At 35.8% G+C, this 20,547-nt stretch overlaps 1 long non-coding RNA gene and 1 pseudogene across 4 annotated transcripts; both read right to left on the bottom strand.

The window, feature by feature from the left end:
• Positions 1–11,544: 11,544 nt before the first annotated feature.
• On the bottom strand, positions 11,545–19,977 carry LOC102603372 (SPX domain-containing protein 1-like; annotated as a pseudogene).
• Positions 13,692–16,950, bottom strand: LOC102600571 (uncharacterized). 4 transcript variants are annotated; one of them, XR_001473272.1, is made up of 5 exons: positions 16,605–16,950; positions 14,933–15,096; positions 14,740–14,845; positions 14,440–14,474; positions 13,692–13,867 (listed from the first exon to the last, which is right to left on the bottom strand). It is a non-coding gene; the product is annotated as an uncharacterized lncRNA (long non-coding RNA). The 4 variants fall into 4 exon arrangements; XR_001473270.1 differs by having other exon boundaries at positions 14,740–15,096; positions 16,565–16,950; XR_367205.2 differs by having other exon boundaries at positions 14,740–15,096.
• Positions 19,978–20,547: the final 570 nt, after the last annotated feature.

Genomic DNA, 20,547 nt, shown 5'->3' with positions numbered 1-20,547 from the left:
TTTCTAAAATTAGCTCTTTTTAAGACGGAGGTGTACTATATGACTTTGACTACCCATGGACTTCTGACTGAGCACATCAATAACAATATTAGCTTTGCCGGGATGATACAATATGTCAACATCATTGTGATTTAATAATTCTAGCCATTTCCTTTATCGTAGGATCAAATCCCTCTGCTTAAGTAAATACTGAAGGCTCTAGTGCTTAGTGAAAATATCCATATGAACACTTTATAGATAATTGCATCAATTTTTTAGGGCAAAGAGAAATATGGCCAACTCAAGATCGTGAGTAGTATAATTCTACTCATGTTTCTGCAACTTCTAGAGGCGTATGCAATAACCTTACCATGATGCATAGGAACACAACCTAGGCCAATTCTGGAGGCATTAGAATAAACAACATAGCCCTCATTTCCATCTGGAAGAGTTAGGATAGGTGATATGTGATTCACGTTTCAAGGACACTTCATCCAATTCTAAGTGTCAACCATTGCTAGTCAGTATAAAACCCAACTAAGTGAGTTGGGTTCATATCCCACAGGGAGCAGTACGTGTTTGAGATTCAATAGTAAAGTGTGAACATGGTTCAAATCAATCATAGGAATAGAAATTATCGAATAAAGACATTATTTAAATCAAAGGATGACACAAATGTCAAATGGGGGGTTTTGGTTTAAAATTATCAGCTACAAACAGTGGTAAACAATACCAAATAACAATAATAAGACGGGTTCTTGGGATGTGATTCGATTATAGGCTAATATAGACAAATGGGTAATTGCAACTATTAGAAAATAGCTAAATATTAGTGAGTAAGCTAGAGTATAGAGGAGGTAAATTTTCTCTCGAACAATTTACCCCGAATCAAGTCAATTTCTCTCGAACATCGACAAGCAAGTAAAATAAGAACAGCCCACACCTTAGTCTATTCACTCTCTCAAGCTGAATGTGTGGATTTGGGTTTAGGATTCACTCTCTCGAGCTAAACCCATGACACCCAATACCCACTGACCATCAATCAATACGCTTAGTTTTAAAACCTCTCTCTTGAGCAAGCCAAAAACAAAAGGGTAGAACTATATTTGCAACTACAATTCTTAAATTACACCACAATTACAGATTGAACTCACTTCGAAACAACATTTAAACTAACAATTAGCAATACCCATAAACTAAATCATCCCATAATCACATAATCATACCCCAATAATTGAGGTTTTAGCTAGACATTATCAAAAGATAAAATTCATTACCAAATTGAGTTTCCATCAACTGGGTAAGATTGATCTCATCTTTACAATGGTCCAATTTGAAGAATCTCAAAGACCCACTTCCAATTTCTCGAAAGTGAAAAACTTCAATTCTTCAATCTAAAGGAAAACTAGAGAAAACTTGTCTCACTCCTCAGAATAATAATAATGAACTAAGATACTATTCAATTGATAGATAGATGCTAAATTAAATGTTCAAAAATGTATTTATAGTCGCAAAAAATGTGCTTCAATGAGCCACTCGATGCAGTAAGCCGAGCTCGCCGAACCACTCGGTAATCCGCCCTTTCGTCATTTCCATCGCCCTTCTACTTTGGCCTTCAGCATCCTCAAGGTCTGTAACTTTGGGAGATCCAACACTACATCGCAAAACCACTCGGCGAACCGCCGACTGCTCCTTTCTCTCGCCAACTTGGTTCTTTCCTTCAGGGCTTGGCACACTTGAACTTTAGGCAGTCAAGTAGCCATTCGGCGAGTCGCCAAGTGGACTTGGCAATCACCAGGCTTGCTTTTCTTCATTCTTTCAGCTCGTTTCGTTCCTTTTTACAAATTAGTGTCCTTGCTTTGTTGCTCAATCCATATACCTAGAAATCAAGGTTTTACATTAGTTATTGACACAAAATAAGCATTTGAGGACACTAAATCTATATAAATAAAGCCCTAAATGAGTCCAAATCTCTGATTCATCAACACCTCCAACATAAAATGTTGCCTGTCCTCAAGTAAAACTCAAGTTTAGCAGTTCAAAAAGGATGTCTCAAACAGTGCTACAGAAGACTCAATCACGAATGCACACAACAAGACTCAATTTACTCATGCAAGGATCAATTGTGCACTCAAAGATTCAAGTTGTGACTCACCATTATCAAAGATTCCCAAGTTCACAATACTTGCATCAAATGCAAGTTCAAGCTCAACAAAGGTACTCAAATACCCTCACACAAAGATGATTCTATATTCACACACAATTGTTCAACACTTTATAGTTCCGGAATCACATACAACTCTCACACTCATAGAGATGAACACATGCATTACTTCACCCATAGGTTTGCCCTTATTTTCCAATCAACATTCACTTTTCAGCTCATTCAAGATCAAAAAGGTCTTTTCAAGGCTTGTAACGGGGCAGAATGCAAAGGTATGGTCATTTAGGCTCGGTGGCTTCTATGCTCATGAAATGTGGTATGACCATCACTTTCTTTCCTTTTCTTCAATATTCTCATTCATGCTCTAAATTCACCCCATTATTCACTTTCATGGAATACAGGACAACCCATTTCTTTTGCAACTTTCACAACTTTATTCCACAACTTTTTCATTCTACTTTTCTCTTTTTTTTTTTGTATGGTCAAGTTCTATTTTTCTCAAAACAATGGATCAAGGGGGACTTCTTTGCACTTCTTGATTTACCCTCTCTTTTCACCACACCTAACTTGTCTATTCAAACAAACCACACTTCATGAGGTTTATGGGTGAATGGATAAAGATGTGTTACAATTTCATCAAGTTTCATCCAAGAAAAGGATAAGGCTCAAAGGGTGTTAAAGCAAAGTTCACACATCTCAAAATGTTGGCCACAAAAGAGGTATATTGTAAAATTGAATCACTCTTCAAAATGTTGCTTAAGATCATATCAAGAGCTTGCATCACTTAGTCAACCGGACCAACGGGGTAAATTCTACGTGTCATCACACAAGGTTCACGATAAGCTCATCACACAAGGCATTGGCACCAATATCAAACAAGACTCTACATTTTTGCTAGTGTGTAATGTTCATCACAAGAGACTCATTCGATAATCGGCAAGTCACAATGAGATGCAAAAAGTTCACACATTGTCTATGCAACTTCAGTTGGCCTCATTGTAGCCACACATTCATTTTTGTTCGATTAAGAGCACCATTCAAGTCATCGGTATTGATCATGACCGAATATTATCTATGCTACTTCATTTGGTCTCATCGTAGCCGCACATTCATTTTGTTCGATTTAGAGCACTATTCAAATCATCGGTATTGATCATAACCGATACTCAAATTTGCACAAGAACAGCCACAATCAAACACAACAAGAGGTGGCAAAAAATTTCGGGGTCCAAAAATTGTTTGCAATTAAAACAAAGATCCATAAGCTCAAACATCCACAAAACAATGTCAAAACACAATTTACAGCAGAAAAACCCAATATATAAACAAAAATGATAATCACAAGAGGTAGGTATGGAAATACCTCACACCACCACAAATAAAAAACAATTTGTCGTCAAATGCAACAAAATACCATCAAATATGAGAGGAGCTAACCAACTTTTCATATTCTCGAAGGACTTAGTCTTGATCCTACATTGGCAGTCGTCTGCATTGTTGTCGGTGCACTCTAAGACAACCTTTATGTTAGTACTGTCACACAACACCTTCTTTCCCTTGACAACTACATAATCAACCGGTTGGAATTTAGCGGCCTGCTTCTTCCTTTGTGGCACTAGCGCTCTCTAGGCTGCGTAGAACTCCCAGACCCATGTAGGAATATAGGGGTCTCGGGGTCTGGTGAATAGCTGGAACTTGTGGGACCTCAAGTAGCTGATGATCTCTTGGTATCTGTCTATGACTCCATCAGTAGACAGACTCTTCTCTTTGATGATTGTCCTCAATCCCTCAATCTTCAGTCTATTCATAGATCGGGAGAAGGATCTTGTGCAGGTGGTGTTGGGACCACAACATGTGCTGGAGCAGGAGGAGTAGTGGCCTGGGGCGTCCTGATCATAGATGGATCATTCAACCTCTTGGAACGTAGCTCAACTCTCTGGGCTGACAATAACTCATAATCCTCAAACTCAGAAGTTGAAGTCTAAGGGTCCTGGTGCTCACCCTCACTCTTAGAAGTGGTGAGGTGAGTGGCATATATCCCGTCACTATCAGAGCTGACCTTCGGTGATGCAGGAGCTGGTGCCTTGCCTTTCCCTTTACCCTTCCCACCTATGGTAGGAAGTTTCGTTGTCTTTGCCCAAAATTCAGTTGCATCCTCGTTGATTGTGATACCCTTTGCCCTCTTGCGGGGTGGCAGGTCACGACCTGCTACCTTTGGTCTAGTCATATCTGCAAAATATATCAAAAAGAGTTAGAAACAATTCAAGAAAAATATAGAAATCATAATGCAGATAGAGTCACCGAAACAATGGCGAGTCGCCGAATTATCTTGGCGAGCTAGATCAGGCTTGCAAAAAGGATTGGCTTCAAACTTTTCCAGAAAAATGCCTTGCTGGCAATGGGAGGGACCTTTCGGCGAATCACCGAAAATATTCAACGAGCTCAGACTAGCCCGTCGAAAGTTACAGTGTATTTTAGGGGTTAGGAATGCAAAAAGGGTGTTCAAAGAAGAGAATCAACGAACTCAGTCTTCTCACCAAAAGTTACATAACCTAAACTCAACAATAACATGAAATTAAAGGCGATCAAGGGCGGTTCGGTGAGCAGTTGAGTGGTTCGGTGAACTCGACCGAGATCGCCAAACTGCCCATTGTGCCTACTTTCTACCACGACTTCCAAAATCAACCCCGCAGCCCCCAAAAACAAAATTAAAGCATACACATACTAAATTAGACTCAGACCCATAAGACCCATGCCATCGGGGTACTCATATTTCCCCCTATTTGGCCAAAATTGGTCATTTGACGACTTAAGCCCTTAAGAATGACACCAAACGCTCCATCACGGGTAAAGTACATCATTTAGCACAATTATGTGTTACTCATACTTCACCCGACTAGGTCCAACAACAATTAAGCACAACCCAATAATTTAGATCAATTTTAAAGCACGAAATATGGGAAATCAACAACTTAGGCATTTAAGGCATGATATCGAATTTAATGTCGGCAAACAAGCACACAAACAAAGATTTAGAGAGGCCCACCACACATCATTAAGAACAAAACAATTGCAAATGAGTTTAACCGCTAGTTATGAGTCTTGGGTTCGGAAAACCAACCTTTGATGCCGAATATACGATTGAAAAGCTAGGTGGCAAAGATTTTCAACTCCAAATACAAGATCAACGAACCAAAAGCAATAAAATATGGGAATATAGAAAATATAGATAGGGGGTACGATTCTAGGAAGTTTAAAAGTGAGGGAATGTGAAAGAGTTTGAAATTTAAACCTTTGGCCTTTTAAAAACGGTCCAGGTCTTGCCCTTTCAATGACATTAATTTTCGTCGCCAAACCACTCGATGACAGGCCGAGTGGTTACTTACCTCACCAAGTTTTATAGTACCTCCAGTTAATGTGGGGGTCTAAACGGCAGACAAAGTCGTGATCACTGATTTTTTTGGTGACACGCCAATTTGGCCGTTGACCCACTGAGTTTTACGAAATCCAACCTTAGAATTTCTTGAGTCCAACAGCGGTCCAAGTCGAGCTCACCGACTTCTTTGGTGAGTCTCCGACTGGACATTTAACTCGCCAACCTGCACTTTTCAAACACATTCTACACTTCAACCTGCAGAATCAACACACGATTATTTAAAAAAAAATAAAGCAGTAAAAACATGGGTTTCCTCCCAAGCAACGCCTTAGTTAACATCGTGGTACGACACAAGTCCTTGCTCAAACCTCATTCTTAGGGTTCACCAAAATGTCACTACGCAACCCCTCTTGTTGTCTTTGGTTTAAATGGGAAGAAATTTTACCCATTTGGGTCTCCAACTGATTGATAGAGACAGAATGAGAAGTAACCGTCTGGTTAATGGTTGATACATCTTCCTTCATCTCTTTCAAAATTTTATCAGACCCCTCAACCTTGTTGAGAATACGAGATAGCATATCCTCAGACTAGCCACCCTCAAAATATTTGGGCTTTTGGTGCTCATGGGGAGGGACATACCTATCCTTCTCCCCATCTCTTTCCTTCCAAGTGGGGTTACTATCCCTCCACTCTCTATCACGATCTCTCCAACCCTCCTCCCTGTTCCAACCTTAGTTACCACCCTGCCTTGGATAGTTAGCACGATAACCTCCTCCTTGGTTGCTAGAAAGTTCACTTCCTCATTGTACAGTGCTTCAAACTTGGCCTCATCGGGGTTTACACAACCCACACCCATAGCATTGACACTTCTAGCACCATCTCCTATGAAATTTTTGGCCAAAATGTCTAGTTGGGTCATGATCATAGCCATGTTTCGGTCCCTCTCTTGATATTTCTCAAGCTGTTCATTGGTCAATTTAAAAGTGAGAGGGGAGACATGATATTCGCGGGTGTACAATGCCTGGTTAATTTTGGTCATACCATCCAAGATCTAGGCTGTTATAATATATGGTTGTTGCATCAGACCTCCCGGACAAAGTTGGTTAGCTACTCCCTTGTTAACCAAACCAAGGCTTCGTTAAAAGTATTGCAGGAAAACGTTGTCGGGCAAACCATGAGTTAGGCATTGCAGCACCAACTTCTTGAATCGTAGCCAAGTCTGATTGATTGGCTCATCCTCCAGACACTTGAAACTCTGGATGTTGTCCCTAAGTATCACCATCTTCGAAGGAGGGAAAAATTGGACTTGAAACGCGGTGACAAGATCTTCCCACGAAGTGATGGAGTCTGTTGGCAATTCCGCCAACCACTTACATGCTTCTCCCATTAAAGAAAATGGGAACAAGCTTAATCAGACCAACTCTTGGGATATGTCCTTGAAGGAGAACGACCCGAAAACATCAACAAAGTTTCTTATATGCTCATGGTGATCCTCATGAGCCAACCCACCAAACAACCCTTTCAATTGTAAGAGCTGCAACATGGTGCTTGTAATGTGGAACACAGTGTTCCCTTCGGTCGGAGGCAAGCGAATGGCACCAATTCCACCCATTAGATGAGGGTCATTAACATTCGGCTCATTAACATCGTTAAGGTTGTCAATGTCATCTTGGTGGCCCACTTGGCAACTATTGCTTCTGTTGACACTCATTTCCTCTATTTAAAACAGCAACACACTAACCAAAACTAAAAATAAGTAGATTCAACTATGACTAAAAAGAACAAAATTCAACTTCACCAAAAGAATCTCAATCAACACCACTCCCCGGAAGCTACGCCATTTTAGATTAACGTTTCAAGAAACTACATCCATTTATCTTTGAGTGCACATTTGATCTTTGCATAAGTAACTTGAGTCTTGTTGTGTGCATTCATGATTGAGTCTTGTGTAGCACTGTTTTAGTCCTCCTTTTTGAACGGCTGAGCTTGAGTTTGCTTGAGGACAAGAAAAGTTTAAGTTGGTGGTGTTGATGAGTCCACAAATTGGACTCAATTAGGGTTATATTTTGATAGAATTAGTGTCCTCAAATGCATATTTTGACTCAATATTTGATGAAAACCATTAAGTTTTCAGGTATTTGAAGTTTGAGGGAAAGAATGGACACAACTTAGCAAAAAGGAACAAAGGCAGCTGAAAGAATGAAGAAATGAAGATCTGAGAATCGCCGAACCCATTCGGTGAGTCGCCAAAAGGTCTTACCTTGCCTTTTGTTCAAATGTGTTAAGCCCTGAAAGAAAGGATCAAATCGGCGGTGAAAAGGAGCAGTCGGCGTGTCACCGAGCAGTTTCGTGAAGCGGTACTTTGTCGTCCAATGATCCAAAACACGACGATCCTGAAGGATAGAGCAACACAGCGATGAAACATACCTAAGGGCGGATCGCCGAGTTGATCGGCGATCTCGACTAACGACGCCGAATGATCCGCTGTAGCACCGATTTTTGAAAACTATACATACTTGTTGAGAGTTGTAGCTTAATATCAGATTTTTAATATAGAATTTTGAGTTATAAGTTTGGAGAGGGTTTTGAAGAACTTGAAGACTCAAAGGGTTTCAACTCCAAGAATTTGGACTTGGGTCTTGTGGATTCTTCACTCTTGGCTTGTTTTGAGACTTAAATCTTCATACCCATTTGAATGCAAACTCATATCTGTTCTTGATCTTTTTTTGTCAAAATAATATTCTACATCTTTCTTTAGTTTTTTATGCAAAGGTTTTAGATTTTCTGCCAAATTGGGTATATATTCTCTTACCTGGTTTACTAATCCTAAAAGATTAATACCCCTAGAAAGAACGAATCAATCAATAATGAAAGGACCCCCCCCCAAATTGGTATCAGAGCTAAGTAGTAAAAATGAACAATAAAGAGAATCATAAGTACGAATTAATTAGAACAGTAATTAAAAAACGACAAGAATTAAAATGTAGACAAGAAAGGCTTCAACATAATATATATGCAGGAGTATGTCAAAAATCTTTGTTAGCACAAAGAAAAGTAATATTCAACCTACAACTACAAATACAAGCAATAGAGTATAAATTGAAACATAATTTAAAATGAATAAGGAAGAATTTGCTATAGAAGAAAAGACATACGAAAATCCTGAAGGATTAAAAATAAAAATAATATTTTCAAATCTAGGAAGAAGGTACAAAAAAATAGGTGACAATCTATACCTAATGATAGAAAAAGAAACAGTAAGATTAGAAGATAGTCTAACTGCAATGGTACGAATAACAAGAGAAAATGAAGAAATAGATAGGAAAAAAGAAATAGATACAATAAAACAGCAAGCAAAATTAGAAATACAACAGATTGAAGAAGCGAAAAATGATAAGATAATTGCCTTAGAAAAAGAACTAATTATGCTTAAAGAATTATATGCGGCTAAACAAAAAGAAAAGGAAATAGAAACAAACTTAAAAATAGAAATAGAAAAACTTAGAGAACTAACTAAGGAAACACCAGATATAGGAATTGATAATGTTGATATAGATGAAAATTGTTCAGAACAAGGCTCAGAATATTAGAGAAAATAGGAGATAATAACTTTATAAAAACCGAAGCTGGTAATCCTATAGAAATAAATACGGAAGATATTAAAGATACAAAACCAAGTACATCAGGTACATCAGAAGTAAAAAATCCAAAAGAATTAAGACCTAATTATTATACAGTCAGTTATGAAGAATCTGATAGATATGATAGTCTATGGAATAAAAGATTAAACAAAAAATGGACGCCATCCACAACATCACGAAATAATAGTTTCTTAGATTTAGATTGTGTAACAGATATAAACAAAACAATACAATTATGGGTAGGATATATCTCAAAACAACTAATAGATAACAAAATTGGAATGACAGATGTACCAGGATAGAAAGGACACTATTAGGAACAGTAAAACTATGGTTACAAAATTTAGCAGAAGAAAGTATAAAAACATTAAGAAATAATAAGAAAATAGATGGAGAAATTGCAACTACACCAATTGATATATTAAATAAATATGAAATAGCCATAAGAAATGAATTCAGTAGCACAACTACAGAAGTAGAAGAACAAAATAAGGAAAAACAATTACATAGAAATTTAATGTTAAAATTAGTTATATGTAATATGTGTTATATAGATGAATATACATGTACAAGAGGTTTACTGAATTGAAGAGTAGGGGTTTACTAAAGCAAAAAGACCTTTTAGACCAAAGAAAAAAATAACAGAATGTACATGTTATAATTGTGGAAAACTAGGACATTTAGCTAAAGATTGTAAACTACCTAAGAATCCAAAGAAAAAACAAATATCTGAAATAATAATTAATGATGAAGAATATACCCAAATAGATTACATAGATTATGAACTAGACAGTGATGATAGTATATATGAATTTGAGTCACTTGAAAATGAAATATCTGAAATTGAAATAGGAGAGAATATCGATGACTGAAAAAGACGTACAAATAATAAAGAAAGAAGAATATACAAATGAAGAATCTACAGAACAAAAAGTAATATTTGATATTTCTTTTTGTGATTTTAGCATTGATTTTTGCTCTAAATCAACATGGGTTGTATTTGAAAAAAACATAAATTCTCTCTTCAGGCTCAGATGAGATAATTTTTGGTTGGTTTGAACATTATTTTAGCCCCGAAATTTTCATGTTGGTATCTTCCTGGTGCATTTTTATATCCAAAAGGTAATACGTTCCATTCATAGAATCCTTGTGGTACTATAAAAGCTGTTAATTTTTAGATTCTTCTTCTAACTTTAGATGATAAAATCCTGATTTGCAATCAAATTTACTAAAATAATTATATCCTTGTATTTGTCTTACTTTTAATACTTTGTTTGGTATAGGATAATTGTATGTTTTTGTTTTTGCATTTTAGATTTCTATAGTCAATTACCATACGGCTTTTCCCTCTTTTTTGTTCACTATGTTTATTTACTTCAAAGGAGAAAAAGAAACCAGAACCTTCTTCATCTTCTCTCTCTTAGATTTAGGTGGACATTTAATAATGTAGACCCCACTATTTACTTTTGATTTTTTTTTCAGCCTTTATTTTAAGAAATGGTCATGATCCACGTGTCAAAAAACAGGTGGAGCCTCACCCAACTTTGGTTGGTTGGGCCTCTACCATGGTAAATTTTTTCTAGAAAATGTGATAACAAATACATGAATAACTAAAGTTTATATAAATATCCCCATATTACTAATATTTGCACAAGTCTAGCTAGTAACCAAATGACCCTTATGGTCTAAAGTACCGAAAAAAATAATTATTTTTGACTTCCCAAAAGCATGGCCAAACAAATTATGTCTTGACAATTTCCATCAATGTGATTTGATTTTAGGGGTATCTGATCCCTTTTAACATCTTGGATCATCATGTTTTACAACTAGAAAGTGGTGATTGTGATTTCTGGAGCCTAGAGGTCGGGGTAACCACTTCATTTTTTTTTTCTTCCCTATACTGTTGTGATCATTTTTAATCATCTCTTATCTTATATAATATTCTCTAGTATTACTATAAGTTACTTGTAAATGTTTAGAATTTTAAAACTGAAAAATCCACCTTAACTTCATGAATCTAATTGCCCCTGCCGTATAAAATTAAAGTGAGGCCTTTACGGTTCGCTCATGATATCCCAAGTTACAGTGTCTTGGTATCAAATTCTGCCTCCACATATCAATAAGAAATAATAAAGTACCTATACGAAAACCACCTTAGCAAACTTGACAAGTCCTAGAGCCAAAAACAGTTGATCAGGAACATCTAACTATACAGGATACGCTCTAAATCTAAACAATATTTAAGGCCTGAGGACGTAATCACATCAACTGGACTTATTACTTCATTGGAGAAAGGTAAAACACACCAATATGTAGAGCATGTCACAGATGACAGAGAATGCTATTCAGTTGCTTGTCCTACGACTGGAACATTCTTTTAGACCTTATGCATTGGCGGCAAACTTCCACTTCTCATTTCCTGCAAGACCTTCAGTGCTGATTTTGTAACCTTCAAGTATTCCCATGTTATCCATCTCCACAAATTCTTCTGCATCTTTGACTCCGCTACTTCTTTCCCCTCCTGGTGTTTTATTACAAGGGTTTTGAATCTCTGAAAGATCTTCAGCTACACTGGTTACTCTTACACTACTTCCTTCCCCTCCTGGTACTGCTTTAGATGGAATTTTCGTCTTTGCAAGTTCTTCAACTCTGCTACTACTTCCTCCAGTAACTCCTTCACTACTACCTCCTCCACTACTTCCTTCTCCTTCTGGTGCTTTCGATGGCTCATTTTGGGACAGAAGGCTACTAAGCATGGTCTCACACTCCTTCACTAGCTTATTCAGAACATCAGTTTTGAAAAATGGTTCCTCTAGCACCTTTTGGATGACAGCCAAGCGAATAAGAGCACCAGTATGTTTATCATATTTCTTTAGTATCTTCACTAATCCTGCAGAAAGCATTATTTCCAAAGCAGAAAAAATATGTGAAAATTATAAAAGAACTTAAAATAATATCCAAATCATGTCAGTGGTACAATTATGGATGTAACTGAAGAGAATCATCCTGCATTTTTAGGCCAACGAGTATATTTGCAATAGCAGAAAGCTTAAACATAGTAGTCTGGCAGAAGTCTAATGTTTTAAGGCGCCAACAGAAATTCTGAACAAAATGAGCCTCAAAGATCTCATCTATGCCTATTCACAATCAGCTAATTACAGAAAAAGCTTAAAAATGAACAAATGTACCAATCAGTTTCCATACATTACTAAAGAATTGGATTACAAGGGCTACGCCAAAACACAGTTAGATAGCCCTTGGCTCAAGAACTACAAATCTTCAAGTTCCTTAATAGAACTCATTCAAAAGGTCCTCTAACAATCTATAGTTCATCATCCAATTGGAACCTGGCAATGAGTTGCTATTTTCAAGATTTTGTTACGAAAAGAGTGGCAAATGATTTAATGCCTGAAAAATAGATCATCGTTCATTTTCATTATTTTCTTCATTTGGTTTTTGCATGAAGAAGTATTGCCTTTACCAATTGCTATTCGATAAACTATTGGAGACATTTCCGTTACGGAAAATGATGTAATTCCCATTACCAAGTACCTAACTGACTACTGCCTCTCTCATTGTTTTGCAGACAGTGGTTCCTTAATAATTTTCTTTTTTTTCTAATGCACTCAAGGGTGTGGCCTAGTGAGGTGGGTTGAGAACCATGACTTATCAGGTTCAAATTCTAGCAGTGACAAAAACACGTGATTTCTTCCCATCTGTCCTAGGCTTGGTGGATAGAGATACCTGCTGCTGGTGGGAGGTGGAAGGTATTCCATGGAATTAGTCAAGGGGCGTGAAAGCTGGCCTGGACACGATGGTTATCAAAAAATAAAAAATATTTTTCTAATGGAAGGATTCCTCTTCAATTTCTTTCCACATTCACCGAAGAAATGTCACTTTTGAACAAAATATTTACACTCTCTAATAGTCAAGCTGCATGAACAAAACCATCAATGAACAAAACCATGTTCAGCTTGCTTCATGCTAAGCTTGGAAGGTCTTAGTCAAACTTGTCAGCTAACTCAACATGGATCATTTTTTTCTGTACTCCTTCCAAAAGCTACTTTAAAAGAGTTTCAGCCTCACTTTGATCAGTTGCCAGAAATGATGTGAACTCCACTTTCACTACAAAAAAACTGATGAATTACGGCAGTTTTTATAAGGATATTGCGGCGGTTTTAACCGCCGCTACGTTCATTTCTGGCGGTTTTAGAAAACATAGTAATTCCGTCTGTCACAAATTATTGCGGCGGTTTTGGCAAAACCGCTGTAATTGTAATTCGTATAGAACGGCGGTTATAATTGTTTAATACAACAGTTAAGCACCGTCGTAATTTATATGTGCAAATCGAGTGGCTGTTTTAAACCGCCATAATGTGTTTAATGCATCAGCCATTAATCCATTTTTTATTCTCATAATTTCATTCTATTTCTACTCCAATTTAATTGCTCAAAGCTTATTTATTTGCTATACAATAAGTATTGACACAAACATATAAGAAAAGATCATTGAAACAAATTAATCATCATATATGAAAAATATAAGCATTTCAAAATTACATAACAAAATTCTTTAAATGTTAAGGAGCAATATATTACATCCATCCGAAGAGAAATAACCATATCATATTCTAGAATTAATATTCTATGAGAACTCGCATAATCTACGTTGATAAGATCCATATGGTGATCTTCTTAGCTAGCCACCTGCAGTAAGTGACATGAAATAAATATTTGATTTTGAGATATCTAACAACAGAGGTGCTAAAATGTCATGAAAGACATAACTATATAAAAAGGAACAACTGAAAGTCACTTTTGATATGAATCATTTCTCCTCCCCGATGCATTGTAGCAGCAATATAAAAGTAAAGGTTAAAGCTGCTAAAAATGTGATTACTTTGTGCATACAAAAAATTATAGAGACTTAATTTTAGTGATGGACTCTTTAGTCATTATTTTGATGCTAAACAACAAAAAAGCGAACAATTACAAACTGGAAATTATAAATACATGACTAAACATACTGAATAAGGGATAAAGAACTTCAAAAAGAAATTATTTACCAAGTGTTCTAATTAACTTAGAGCTAATTATAATTAATCCTGTAGCGTTAATGTTTAGCTAATAGGAATTCCACATTCTCTGTGTCTAAGCCAAATCGTGTGGATAGTTATGGTATCAGCATTTCATGTTCTTATAAGATTTCTAATATAACTCTTCCAATCATCAAAAGGGCACAAAATAATCATTGGCCATAAGATGAAGAGTTTTGTTACCTGAAAGCCATAACCTTCTCAAATTGAGCATCATCCTGGACAAAATAATGAGAAAGGAAAAATAATCATTAAGATAACAATTGTTCAGTACATATTTGCTCATTTAGGTAGAGGAATATGGTGCTTGTGAATTTCTTACTCCTATTTTTTCCTTCACTTCTCTTACAACTCCTTTAAATATATCCTCGGACTGATTTTGACACAACGTTTTAAAGGGGGTACGAGTATGCAATTAACATGTTTCAATACTTTAGTCAAAAGTGATCAAGATGTTAGTCAGTTTGCAATAGAGAAACATACCTCAAGAATAAAACTAGTTGGTATTTTCCATAAGCCTGAAAGAGGTGGCACATATTATTTCTCTTGCACGACGAGCACCTTCAGCAATAAGTCTATTAAGCTGAGACTACAAAAACATTCATCCATACATGATAAACGATTGTCAATGCAATCAACAGGTTCCACATATACCTATAAAGCCACTGAACATTACCCGAGATCCCAAATCTTGAAACATCTGTTAGCAATCCTCTCCCATATCATACTTCATCTGATACACCCAAAGGTCTTGATCTCTTTAACATGTGTTCTAAATCAGCTGTTTGATGGTCTACTGTTGAGTTATTTGTAGGAGTCCTCTATGCTAAAGCATAGCTGCTGCAAAATAATTAGCACATTGAGGAAGTGTCAGGTTATGGCTGACTAACTCTTAACAAGCGGAAAGGGATCAGAGAGAGGAGAAATCAGTATCTCCAATTTGTAAATACACTCTGACTCCACTATATTTGTCAATGAATCGGTATTCACACTAGCATTGATGGCCTCATAGCATCATTTCGAGGCTGTGCTACACTTAAATACCCGTTGCATTATTTGGAGTGGTAAAACCTATCCATCATTAGTGAACTATAAATGAATTTTATCTAGCTTGCTTTTCTGCAGGTAGTGCCACTCTTGCCAAATAAATAGTTAAGTTTCTCCTTTTCAGTTTAGTGAAAATGGATTTCATTAAAAAGAAATGACCATCCTATATGCATATCACTTTGTGATACTCCTTGAGATGCAATATAAGTGTTTGAATGTTCCCTTTTATCAAGCAATATGATCCAACATAAGAACAACGGTAAGGCCTAAATTTGCAATGGCTTTTGTGTTTGAGCTTTCGATAGTAAGATAATATTTTGTGACAGCCAAGATTTTGATGTCTACAGGGAAATTCAGTGACTACTACATTCTCCAAGGCTACGCACCTTATATTTCCAAGTTCAACTTAGCAAGTAGGACATCAATTTTGTGCTCCACTTCTCCTTAAAGACAATTTTAAATATAGATATACACATCCTATCTATAAATGAATCATAATAGGATGTTTTTCGATAGTTCTCCAAACTTAAAACTCAAAAATACTTCAAAACCGAGATGAAACTAAAAACATGAGTGATGCACCATGGCATAAATATTTTCTACCAAATTACTTGAAAGGCAAGTAGGGAACAAAAGATACTGATATATTTTTTCAAAAGGTTGGATTTTTCTGCAGAAAAAAGGTAAAGAAAAGACAATAGACAAAGATGAATATCTTGTTAAAAAGAGAATTGAAATGATTCAGTTACATATCACTAGAATACTTCAAAAAAAAGATATACATAGCTACATTTAGCAATTGTAAAATGTCCATATAAAAAAAGTACTACTCCATGTGTTGGAATCAATGAGGATTTGTTAATATTTGACAAATTCATCATCTTTAAACTCTATCCGAGAAATTCTACAATTATCGTACTATAATTTTTTATAAAATTTGATAACTTCAATTAACCCAAGCAAAATTCAATTCCTCAAATTAGTCCATAGCTTGCATAAGAATATATAGTAATGGCCATGGAATACAAGCTCATACACCAAACTCATGATTTAATCCATCAATTAAGCCTCAAACCTAAACTAGTAATCGCTACTGCACAATTCTTTCGCATCCCTAAAGGATTTCTAGCAAATTTCAATAACACACAGGTCTACTCATTACAACACTGGATTCATAAATCTAAAAGAAAACTAAAATAGATCTAACAACTAAGTGACGAAGCAGTACAAAACCACAAAGAAATCGAAGATCCATACTTACATAAGCAAATAAAAGAGGAAATTGAGAGACATGACTGAACCTGCGAGCTTCATAGCACCGACAATTTCGTGAAATGGCACTGACGATTTGCGCGAGATTTGGTTGACTCCTAATTTGCGCGAGAAAGGAAAAAGGCAGGACGCAGAGAATAGGGTTTCAAATATAAAGTATTAAAACTCAAAAGAAAATGGCAGTTTAAGCCGCCTGTAATATTCATCAAAACCGCCCGTTTACAAACATGTAATACGACGGATAGAAAACAGCCGTATATACGTGATATTTGTGGCAGTTTTTATAGACCGCCGGAAATAAACCGTCGTAATATTTTACTTTTTTTGTAGTGTTTAGTAAAGGTTTCAAACATTCAACTGACAAACAAGAAGAGAGGGTACCTTCAACTGATTTCGTGATTTCGTGAAATGGCACCGACGATTTGCACGAGATTTGGTGGACTCCTAATTTGCGCGAGAAAGGGAAAAGGCAGGAAGCAGAGAATAGGGTTTCAAATATAAAGTATCAAAACTCAAAATAAAATGGCAGTTTAAGCCGCCTGTAATATTCATCAAAACCGCCCGTTTACAAACATGTAATACGACGGATAGAAAACAGCCGTATATACGTGATATTTGTGGCAGTTTTTATAGACCGCCGGAAATAAACCGTCGTAATATTTTACTTTTTTTGTAGTGTTTAGTAAAGGTTTCAAACATTCAACTGACAAACAAGAAGAGAGGGTACCTTCAACTTAAGAACGAGCTACCACTTGAAAAGTGTGATTCCACTTTCTTAGAGTCTAGTTTTTAATACCCTACATCTCCTGCCATTGAACCTTAAATGCATTATCATTTACAGAGAGGTTGAAGATTTCACTTAGCTTAAACTGAAAGTCTAATGAGAACTTCACCAACACACTCTCTAACAAAAAAGAACCCTGTTCAGACTTCAGATCACTTCCATGACTGAGGTGATAGATAGAATATTAAAGTACAAGAAAAACTTGTTGAAGAATGATAAGTTAGGTTTGTACCAACTTATAGATACATCTTTACGTGAGTTTTTGTTGTCTTTAAATAATAAATATGGCTTACATAAGTTGCATAATTATAGGTCGCAACTGATTTGAAGTTAAGAAGATGAAAAGAATGAAAGAAATGATCAGGAGGAGCCACAATTGTGCAGCTTGGGACTTAGTCTGAGAACTGCTATCAGCTAACGAAGATCGTTAACCACACTTTTGAATCGCACAACGCGAAGTGGTGTTTGAAGCAGCGAAAATTGTGAGAAGTCACAACTCTCAGGATCCCAGCTCTACTCGCAAAACTGAATTGCTAAAAGCCAAAGTAAAAACCAAATAAATGAAAATCTGAAGAAAATTTTGTGAGTCACAAATCAAATCGCAAATAGTGATTTGGAGGTGCCGCAGTCCAACTTTTACGAGAATTTTAATTAAGTCCATGGTTAGGACAATTGTTGTAACTTAAGTTATCTTTTGTTTTTTTGGGGAAAATGACGGAGCAACGCAATGGGAGGAGAGACACAAAGGTTTTCACCACTAGAGAGGAATATTCAAGACTTTAACATGTCTATCATCGTGACTCGATTTCTATCAATATCTTTATATTAAATCATAAATTTTATTATTTTATTGTCGTTATTGATTTGAACATGATTAGCTAAACCCTTTATCTCGGGTTTTCATGAAACCTTAATTTGGTTGAATTGTTTGACTTTGTTTTTCTATTAATCTAGCTGTTTTAGTTATCTTTGTTCAACTATATGTTAACTGTTGTTTAATTGAAGAGCTCTCAATTGAATGCTCCATTATATCTGTATTAGTGCAACCTTTTAATGGTTGAATTACTTGCTTCTGTTTCCTATTAATCTAGCTGTTTTAGTTCCCCTTGGTCAACTATATGTTAATTGCTGTTTAATTGAAGATCTCTCAAGTGAACAAAGGGAGCCATTATATCTTGTTTTATTTGGAAAAGACTACAGGATTAGTTTGTTTTTGAACACCACTTCCGAATAATCAAGGAACGGACTGCTAGAATTCAAAAGTGGAACTTAGGGATAACTCTACTTTGTTGTGATTTTTGTGAGTTGATTGATTTATTATCTAGGATTAACTCGGGAAAATAGTTCTAGGATACTGTTGCTACTTTGTTGCTTAGTTCTGAAGAACTCCCAATCGAGGAAAACGAAATCAGCGGTATTAGAGGGAACACATCATTCATTCATTAACATAATTGGGAATATTAAAATAATAGGCATCAATGCGAATTCTCTTTACTTTAACTGCTTGTAGTTTAGCTTCTTGCTTAGTTGATTTTAGTTCAATTAGTTAATTAATGTATAGAAATTCAATTATAATTGTTCAACATATTAACTTTGGAATATCAGAACTACTATTTTTAAAATTATATTTGCAGCGTGAGCTTATCCTTTTAGAACAAGTTTTGGGTGTAATTAGGGAGTATATTGTTAAAGCATGATATTTTAACACAATTTCATAATTCATAGATCTGCAGCCATGCTTTCATTTTAGTGACACTCCCAAATGTTGTCAGCAGAAATAGTAATAGTTGAGTACCTATATAGTTAAGAGCACTGTAATTCTCTAATAGAGCCATCTGTCCATGAAGATCCACTAGGTCTCTGCCTACTCTCATCAACTCTTCAGATTCTCTAATCTCAGCAATGCTATCTCTGAGTACCTACAGTTGCCAAAAGAAATTATCTTGCATAAATTTGCATAAATGTTCATTTTACCCTTAATAACATTTTTATAGCCACACAAACATGTATAACTTGTTTTAGACTACATGTTTCAAAAGTTTTTGTTTCTTTGTTAAACTTGGTGTGAAATCAAAGAACATCACAAATATTGGGACGGATGAAGTAATATTTATACATGTAAACAAAAATGTATGATGATGTAGTGATGAAAAGGTCAAAATGCATTTGAATATGGGTAAAACACCTCATGTAGAAGAGTATTATCATCTAAACGAGCTTAATAGCCCATTAATTGAGTTTTGAAATTTAATTAGTTTTAAGGATATATCAATCTAAACTAGTACAACAACAAGAGGGTGTATATGGAAAAGAAATGGATACATTCAATTGAATGATATAATCCTCTTCTTTCTCGATGAAGAAAGTGTTGAACTTATCGATTTCGTTCCCCAAAAGATTGACAAAATCATTCACCTCTTTGGAGTTTATTAGCATAGATCAACTTCAATTGTTTCTTTAGATCCTTGTAAAATAGGAATTTATCCTGCCATTCTGGTAAAGTCTCTTCTATGAGGCTCAGCAACATCATTAACATCCTTCCGAACTTCATGATTCCTCAATTTCCTTTCCTGCCACCAGTCAACGAGCATTGGAATTGGTCCACACATGCTTCTCAATATCGGAATACCATTCTCGCTGTATATGTTTTTGCTCACTATACCCTCATTCCTGAGACAATTAAATGAAATGTGTCAATTAAGTCTTGCTTTGGTTTTTGGTGACACTTTGAGCAAGAAAGGGTCAAATCCACTTTAAAATGTAATTAAGTAAATCTGGGATCAAATTAACATTTTCAAAACTTTCTAATCTTTTATAAAATACAAAAAAAACAACTTCATTTTTCAACTTTATAATTCTATCCAAACCATTTTTTTTTTAAAAAGTAAAAGAAAATAGAATTTCTCTTCTTCTTCTCCCAACGTTCTCTCTTCTCTTCTTCTTCCTTAGAAAATCCGACTATCAAAACAAGTATTCTCCCCCATTATCTTATCTTCCTCCTCATCTCCGGCCGTGACTCTCTCCTCTTTCTGAACTGAAGATTGTGTTCGACTTAAAATGGGTAAGTCATTTTTTTGAAAGATTTTACAATTTTCGAACAATACTAAGTTTTTTTCTTGGGTTAATGAACAATAAATTGTTCTATAGATGTGAAAATTGAATAATGGTGTAATGGTACCTATTATTTA

The sequence above is a fragment of the Solanum tuberosum genome, unplaced genomic scaffold (assembly GCF_000226075.1).
Source record: "Solanum tuberosum cultivar DM 1-3 516 R44 unplaced genomic scaffold, SolTub_3.0 scf00075, whole genome shotgun sequence".
Taxonomy (NCBI): domain Eukaryota; kingdom Viridiplantae; phylum Streptophyta; class Magnoliopsida; order Solanales; family Solanaceae; genus Solanum; species Solanum tuberosum.
Note: the sequence above shows the minus strand (reverse complement) of the source record. Positions and strands in the feature narration are given on the sequence as shown.